Raw genomic sequence first — 6,478 nt, forward strand, 5'->3', positions numbered from 1 at the left:
TCTATCTATTCTTCAACTCTATCAAAGATTTCAGAAAGATATAACCTCTGCTCCCTTTTAGGCACACTGTGGCACTTTACTCACAAACCCCATCTAAATGCTCTGTCTCTTTCAAGAGACAGAGGCCATGCTAGGAGCACAGCCCAGAAAGCCAGCATTTTAAAACTGCATGGCATTTTTTCCTACTACAGTTGCACAATCAGGAAAAGACTCTGGTAACTGGAAGGGAGTCTGAAGCAAGAGAGGGAGTACATGGCTCCCACTGCTTTTTCGAGCCAGAAAGACTACACCCAAGTGGGCTGGTATCTTAAAGGCTGTTGGCTGAAGGAGCCGAAGGAGCTCCCACAGCACATACTAATATCTGCTAGGGTGTAGGTTTCAATCCTGTCACAGGGAAACCTCCACATTCAGCCATTGTACTGTAATTTCTGTAAACCTCTCTGACACACTTGTCTCTAAATTGCTTCACCATTCCTCTCCTCATATGTCGGTTTAAGTAGAAAGGATTCCACTTCCTCGAGCTTCTCATCATGTTCATGCCTTGGTATTCAACAACAAAACTCATATTTCCACTTTTGTGGCTAATAATTCCCACTTGGGTGGTTAAAAAGTCAAATTCTGGGGAAGTGAGATGCCTTAGTGGGTAAAGGTGCTTTCTATCAAGCTGAACAAGCTGCATTCAGTCTCCCAGAGACAGATATTGGAGTTCAACAATAAGGTCAGAAAACAAAAACAGCCAGCCACTGGCTCTCACCCCTACATCAGTCTGAAATAGTGATCCTGACCCCAGAAATCTCAGAATGAGACTATATGAGAGCTGTCTCCTCCTGTCTCATATTCATCTCTAGGGCTGATATTAAATGCATGCGCCAATACTGCCTGGTTTCCATAGCAAACTAGTGTGGCTACTGGGATTAAAGGTGTGTGTTACCAGCCTGGACTGTAAGACTGACCAGGATGGCTATTTCACTCTCTGATCTTCAGGCAAGCTTTATTTATTAAAATACAAATGGAATGTCACTACACTCTCTCTTTCAAATCCTGTATTAGATACACACCACTTCCTTATAAGTGCTGAAACCTTTCAATAACCAGCTATTAATCAACTTTTTATTAAAGCCCTTTTCAAGTTCTGTTTCTGGAGAAGCGTGTTTTAAAATGATGATTTGTTTCCAGGAGAACTTTAGTTCAGTTTAAATTAATTTTAAGAACTGTTTTACTCTGAGAGACAGAATTCCAGAAGTTAATACTCGGGCCAGAGTCTCTCTAGCACTCTGTATGTCAGAGTTCTCTGCAGTGCCTCTAGCCCAATGTGTTCTTTGCTTCATGTTTTCTATGTAAATAGACTGTATTTACCACGAACAGACAAAACCTGATATGCAGATATTTTCTAACTTCCAGGGTTTTTTTTTGTGTTAGCCTATCCAGTTAACTCACAGATTTAATTCACTGAGTTCTAAGAGCAACTTCTCATCTCCAAACAAAGTATCCATTATTCCTAGTAAGATAGAAAAGGAATAAGGGAAGTTCTCATAATTTTGATGGATTGTGCATTATACAGAATTACTCAGAGATTGCTGGAATATAAAATTTTGTTCACTGATGTGTACAAACACCTTTATTATAATAGTCCATGATATATGTACCAATATAGACATTATCACAAACAGAAATCTCATCTCTCACTAAATTATGTCTTTAATGTCAGCAGTTTTATAGGTGTCTCCTTTCAAATAACAAATTAATTCTATTTGTTCACTTTTAAGGCTCCCATTTTTTTATTAAAATATAGTACTTAGTCTTTCTAAAGGATAGCAATTGTACACATACAACACATGCTATTTATACACAACCTGGTCTTTGTACTTACCTGAAATGGCATTTGTTCTCAGGCGTTGAATGTCTTTCAAAACATTTCTCTATAAGTCTACACCAATACATACCTAACACATTGCCAAACAGACAGTGAATTTGACAAGCATGCGTGGTAAGTTTATCTTCCCAAAGTTCTTGGCAGGATGTTTCAATGAAAAAAGATGATAGAGATAATATACATTAGTTTGTCAAGAACCACTAACTTTTTATTTAACATTTTAATTGTATTATATCATATGGCTCTACATTGACTTTTTCTCTCCTGGGAATGCATGTAACAGGTGTATAGCTTGAAGGTATAGATAAACATGTACCAGGCAACTAAGGAAGTCAGAGGTCAACCTCATTGTTGGCCCTCACCTTGTTTGAGACAAACTCTGTCTTTGTTCACAGTTGCATGTGGCAGTCCAGGTGGCCCTGGAGCTTTTGATAGCTTTCCCCTCATTGCAAGAGCTCAGGGATTCTGGAAGGCTGCCATTGTGTCTGGCTTTTATGTAGGTTCTGGGAATTCAAACTCAGTTCCTCGTGCATGATGCATGACAAGCTCTTTCCTCTGCAGTAGTTCTTCCCTACCTGTACTCCAACTTTTCAACTTTCTACACAGAGATGAATTTAAGAACTGTTTGTCTGTATTGTATTATAAATGGTGCTTTAGATCATGCCCTCATGTGCTTGTTATGATTTTTGAAAATACAAAACATTAGAAGTATGATTTTGGAGTTTAAAAGTCATGAACTTTACACTTAGGCAACAGAATGCCTTAATACTTTAACATTGTATAAATACCTCTAATATATTTGGCGATTTGTGCTTCAGGAACTGAGTGAACACAATTGTAAATATTTTATTTTTCTATTCTGTTAGACAAACAGGATTTGCAGACTGGTGTCTTTTGATCACAGTCATTGTTTGTGCTCTAAAAAGAGTTCTTTGTTTAGATATTTTACTCTATTCACATCAAATTATATACATATATATATATATATATATATATATATATACTTTTTATTTATGAAAGAGTTCATGCATTATGGAAACTAGTTTTGCTCACTGTCTTTGAAATTGTCAGCATTTTATTCTCTGATAGAATATGCCATTTTGATATATTCAAATTATAGATTTTTGTTTTGTTTATTTGATACAGGATTTCTCTGTATTTGGAGCCTGTCCTGGAACTTGGTCTGTAGACCAGGCTGACCTCAAACTCACAGACATCCACCTGTCTCTGCCTTTCAAGCACTGGGATTAAAAGTGTATTTAATTTTAATATAATTTTAAATTTTATTTGTAACTTTCATTTATTCATGAAATTATTTATGTTATAAAATGATGGACTTCACTATGACAGTGTCTTACATGCTTTTCATGTTTTTGGATTAGTTTAGTACCTTAAATATTAACTTTTCTCCTAAAATACTTGTAAGCAATCTTCTTATAATTTTAAATGAATAAACTTAAATGTATTAAAGGAATATTATATATTATAGACTAAATCAAGGTAGCTAAAGTAGCCATCACTTCACATATTTATCATCATTAATGGTGAGACCATTTCCTTAGAAATTTCCAGACTTGGGACTGGTAACTCACAATTGCCAGCAAATCCAACTTCAGGGGCTTCAGTGGTCTCATCTGGCCTCCATGGCACTCTCAGATGATGACATACTAAATCTAGAAAACAACAAACCCCTAGTTATGCCAATATCAACTATGCCCATCATGCTGGAGTTGATACCTAGAAGTTATTCCTTTTTCTAATCAAAACTTTGCATTCTCTCAGCAGCAACTTTCTGTCTCTCATACCCACTCTCCACCTGTCTCTATCCTTTTGAATCTCCAATACTTTTGTGAGTTCAGCATTCTGGAGCCCTTTCGCAAGTGTATTTGGTTTATTTTACTTAATCTATGTTTTCTAAGGTTATTCACACCATGACAAACGGACAGTTTGCACTTCTATTACAACAATGCATACTGTTCATCCTATGAATATGTGAGAAAGTTGGATATATATTTCAATAACTCAGAAATACTTAACATTTGATCCCATCCGAAGGCTGTGATTATTTGTATACCTATTTGTTGTTTGAGTGTGGAGGAAGAAGGCATGTGTCTCCTCTACTACCATGTTATTTACTAGTATGCTTCTTGTTGTTCTTGCATGTTTGACTCTGTGTGTGTGTTTGTGTGTGTATGTGTGTGTGTGTGCTTGTGTGTACTTGCTAATTTTTGTTACACATTTGGAACTTAAAAGATGATGCTGAAAGAAATTCTGCCCCTCAAATCTCACCTTTGTTATGAAGCAATAACTTCTTGAAGCCTCAAAAATTACCTGCTTTCCTGACCAATTTTAAGTAAGAAATCATGAATATTCACTTCCACAACTAATTTCCTCTGCTCCCAAGCCATGCATTTCTTTCTGCACGTATTTCTTTTTCAGTTACAAAACTTGTCCATAAACCTATTGGAATTGTTTTTGTCTGTTTCTTTTTGTTTTTATTTAGGAGACACGGTTTCTCTGTGTAGCGCTGGCTATCCTGGAACTCTCTCTGTAGATCATGCTGGTCTTGAACTCCTTGCGATCTAACCCCCTTTTGCCTCCTGAGTTCTGGGATTAAAGACACACACCACCACAGCTGAGCTAAGACTGGGTTTTATTTACCAAGAACCCTTGAATACTGTGTAACAAAAAGTTTATTCACTGATTTTGTTTAACATTTGCTGGGTGATGGGTCAGTGGTTAGGCACTCATCTACAAGCAAAAGGATCAGAGTCTGGTCCCTTAACACATACACATAAATGACAAGTGTTTTTAATTCCAACCTTGGAAGGCAGAGACAAGCAAGCTGGATATCAACGAGTTCTGGAGGAGATCCTCCCTTAGGCAACAAGGTAGAGAGAGAGACACAGGATGATTTGTGATATCTACCTTGGGTCTCCATGTACATGCTCACACATGTGCACATATATCCCACACACATATGCTTAAGCACATTCATACAATGAATATCACACACACTCACACATATAAGAAAACAAGATTTTCCATATCCAGCTGGTCCGCAGTTTGTGTTCATAGCAGCATTGTTTGTAATAGCCAGAACCTGGAAACAACCTAGATGCCCTTCAATGGAAGAATGGATGAAGAAAGTATGGAATATATACATATTAGAGTACTACTCAGCAGTAAAAAACAAAGACTTCTTGAATTTTGCATACAAATGGATGGAAATAGAAAACACTATCTTGAGTGAGGTAAGCCAGACCCAAAAAGAGGGACATGGGATGTACTCACTCATATTTGGTTTCTAGCCATAAATAAAGGACATTGAGCCTATAATTCTCGATCCTAGAGAAGCTAAATAAGAAAGTGAACCCAAAGAGAAACATATAGGCATCCTCCTGAATATTAACCTTCATCAGGCGATGAAAGGAGATAGAGACAGAGACTCACATTGGAGCACCGGACAGAAATCTCAAGGTCCAAATCAGGAGCAGAAGGAGGGGGAGCATGAGCAAGGAACTCAGGACTGCGAGGGGTACACCCTCACACTGAGATAATGGGGATGTTCTATCGGGAATTCACCAAGGCCAGCTGGCCTGGGTCTGAAAAAGCATGGGATAAAACTGGACTTGCTGAACATAGCGGACAATGAGGACTACTGAGAACTCAAGAACAATGGCAACGGGTTTTTGATCCTACTGCACCTACTGGCTTTGGGGGAGCCTAGGCAGTTTGGATGCTCACCTTACTAGACCTGGATGGAGGTGGGTGGTCCTTGGACTTCCCACAGGTCAGGGAACCCTGATTGCTCTTTGAGCTGATGAGGGAGGGGGACTTGATTGGGGAAGAGGGAGGGAAATGGGAGGCGGTGGCGGGGAGGAGGCAGAAATCTTTAATAAATAAATAAATTAAAAAAAAACAAAACAAGAAAAGGCACACAACATTTACTTTTTAGAGGTATTTATTTAATGAATTAATTTAAAATTAGTCTTTATTGTTCTTTCTGATAAATTCATTGTAAATATGTGAATATTAAAAGCTAAATGAAGTTTTAATCCATACATGTGTTAATATGCTATTTTTTTTATAATCAGTCCACGCTTGCATGGCAGTCAAATATCAGGTGCCATTATAAATCAATGACAATAGATCTTTGAAAAAATAATTGTCATTTTATTATGTCTATGGATAATGTTTTAACCCTTAAAGTCGATAACTAGAATATTAATTAGCTTCCAAATTATTTATATTATTCTAGTAAGGTTTCTATATCAGAATTAAATGAAATTGTTAGTAAATTTCTCTCTCCTTTCCTCGAATGTGACAGCCAAATGCTTTTCATCATTTGCCAGCTTTGCTGTGCACAAGTACCCACTCCTTTCATTCTTTCCTCTCTTTCTACATCCCCCTTCAAGCCGGCATCGTTCTCCACAGCTTCAGACTTTCCTTAAGAGTTTTAAGAGTAAGGCTGAGATGTGTCTCAGACCTCAATTACCTGCATGAGGCCCTTCTTTTTTTTTTTAATTTATTTATTTATTGAGGATTTCTGCCTCCTCCCCGCCACCGCCTCCCATTTCCCTCCCCCTCCCCCGATTAAGTCCC

Source organism: Microtus ochrogaster, chromosome 6, assembly GCF_000317375.1.
Source record: "Microtus ochrogaster isolate Prairie Vole_2 chromosome 6, MicOch1.0, whole genome shotgun sequence".
NCBI lineage: Eukaryota > Metazoa > Chordata > Mammalia > Rodentia > Cricetidae > Microtus > Microtus ochrogaster.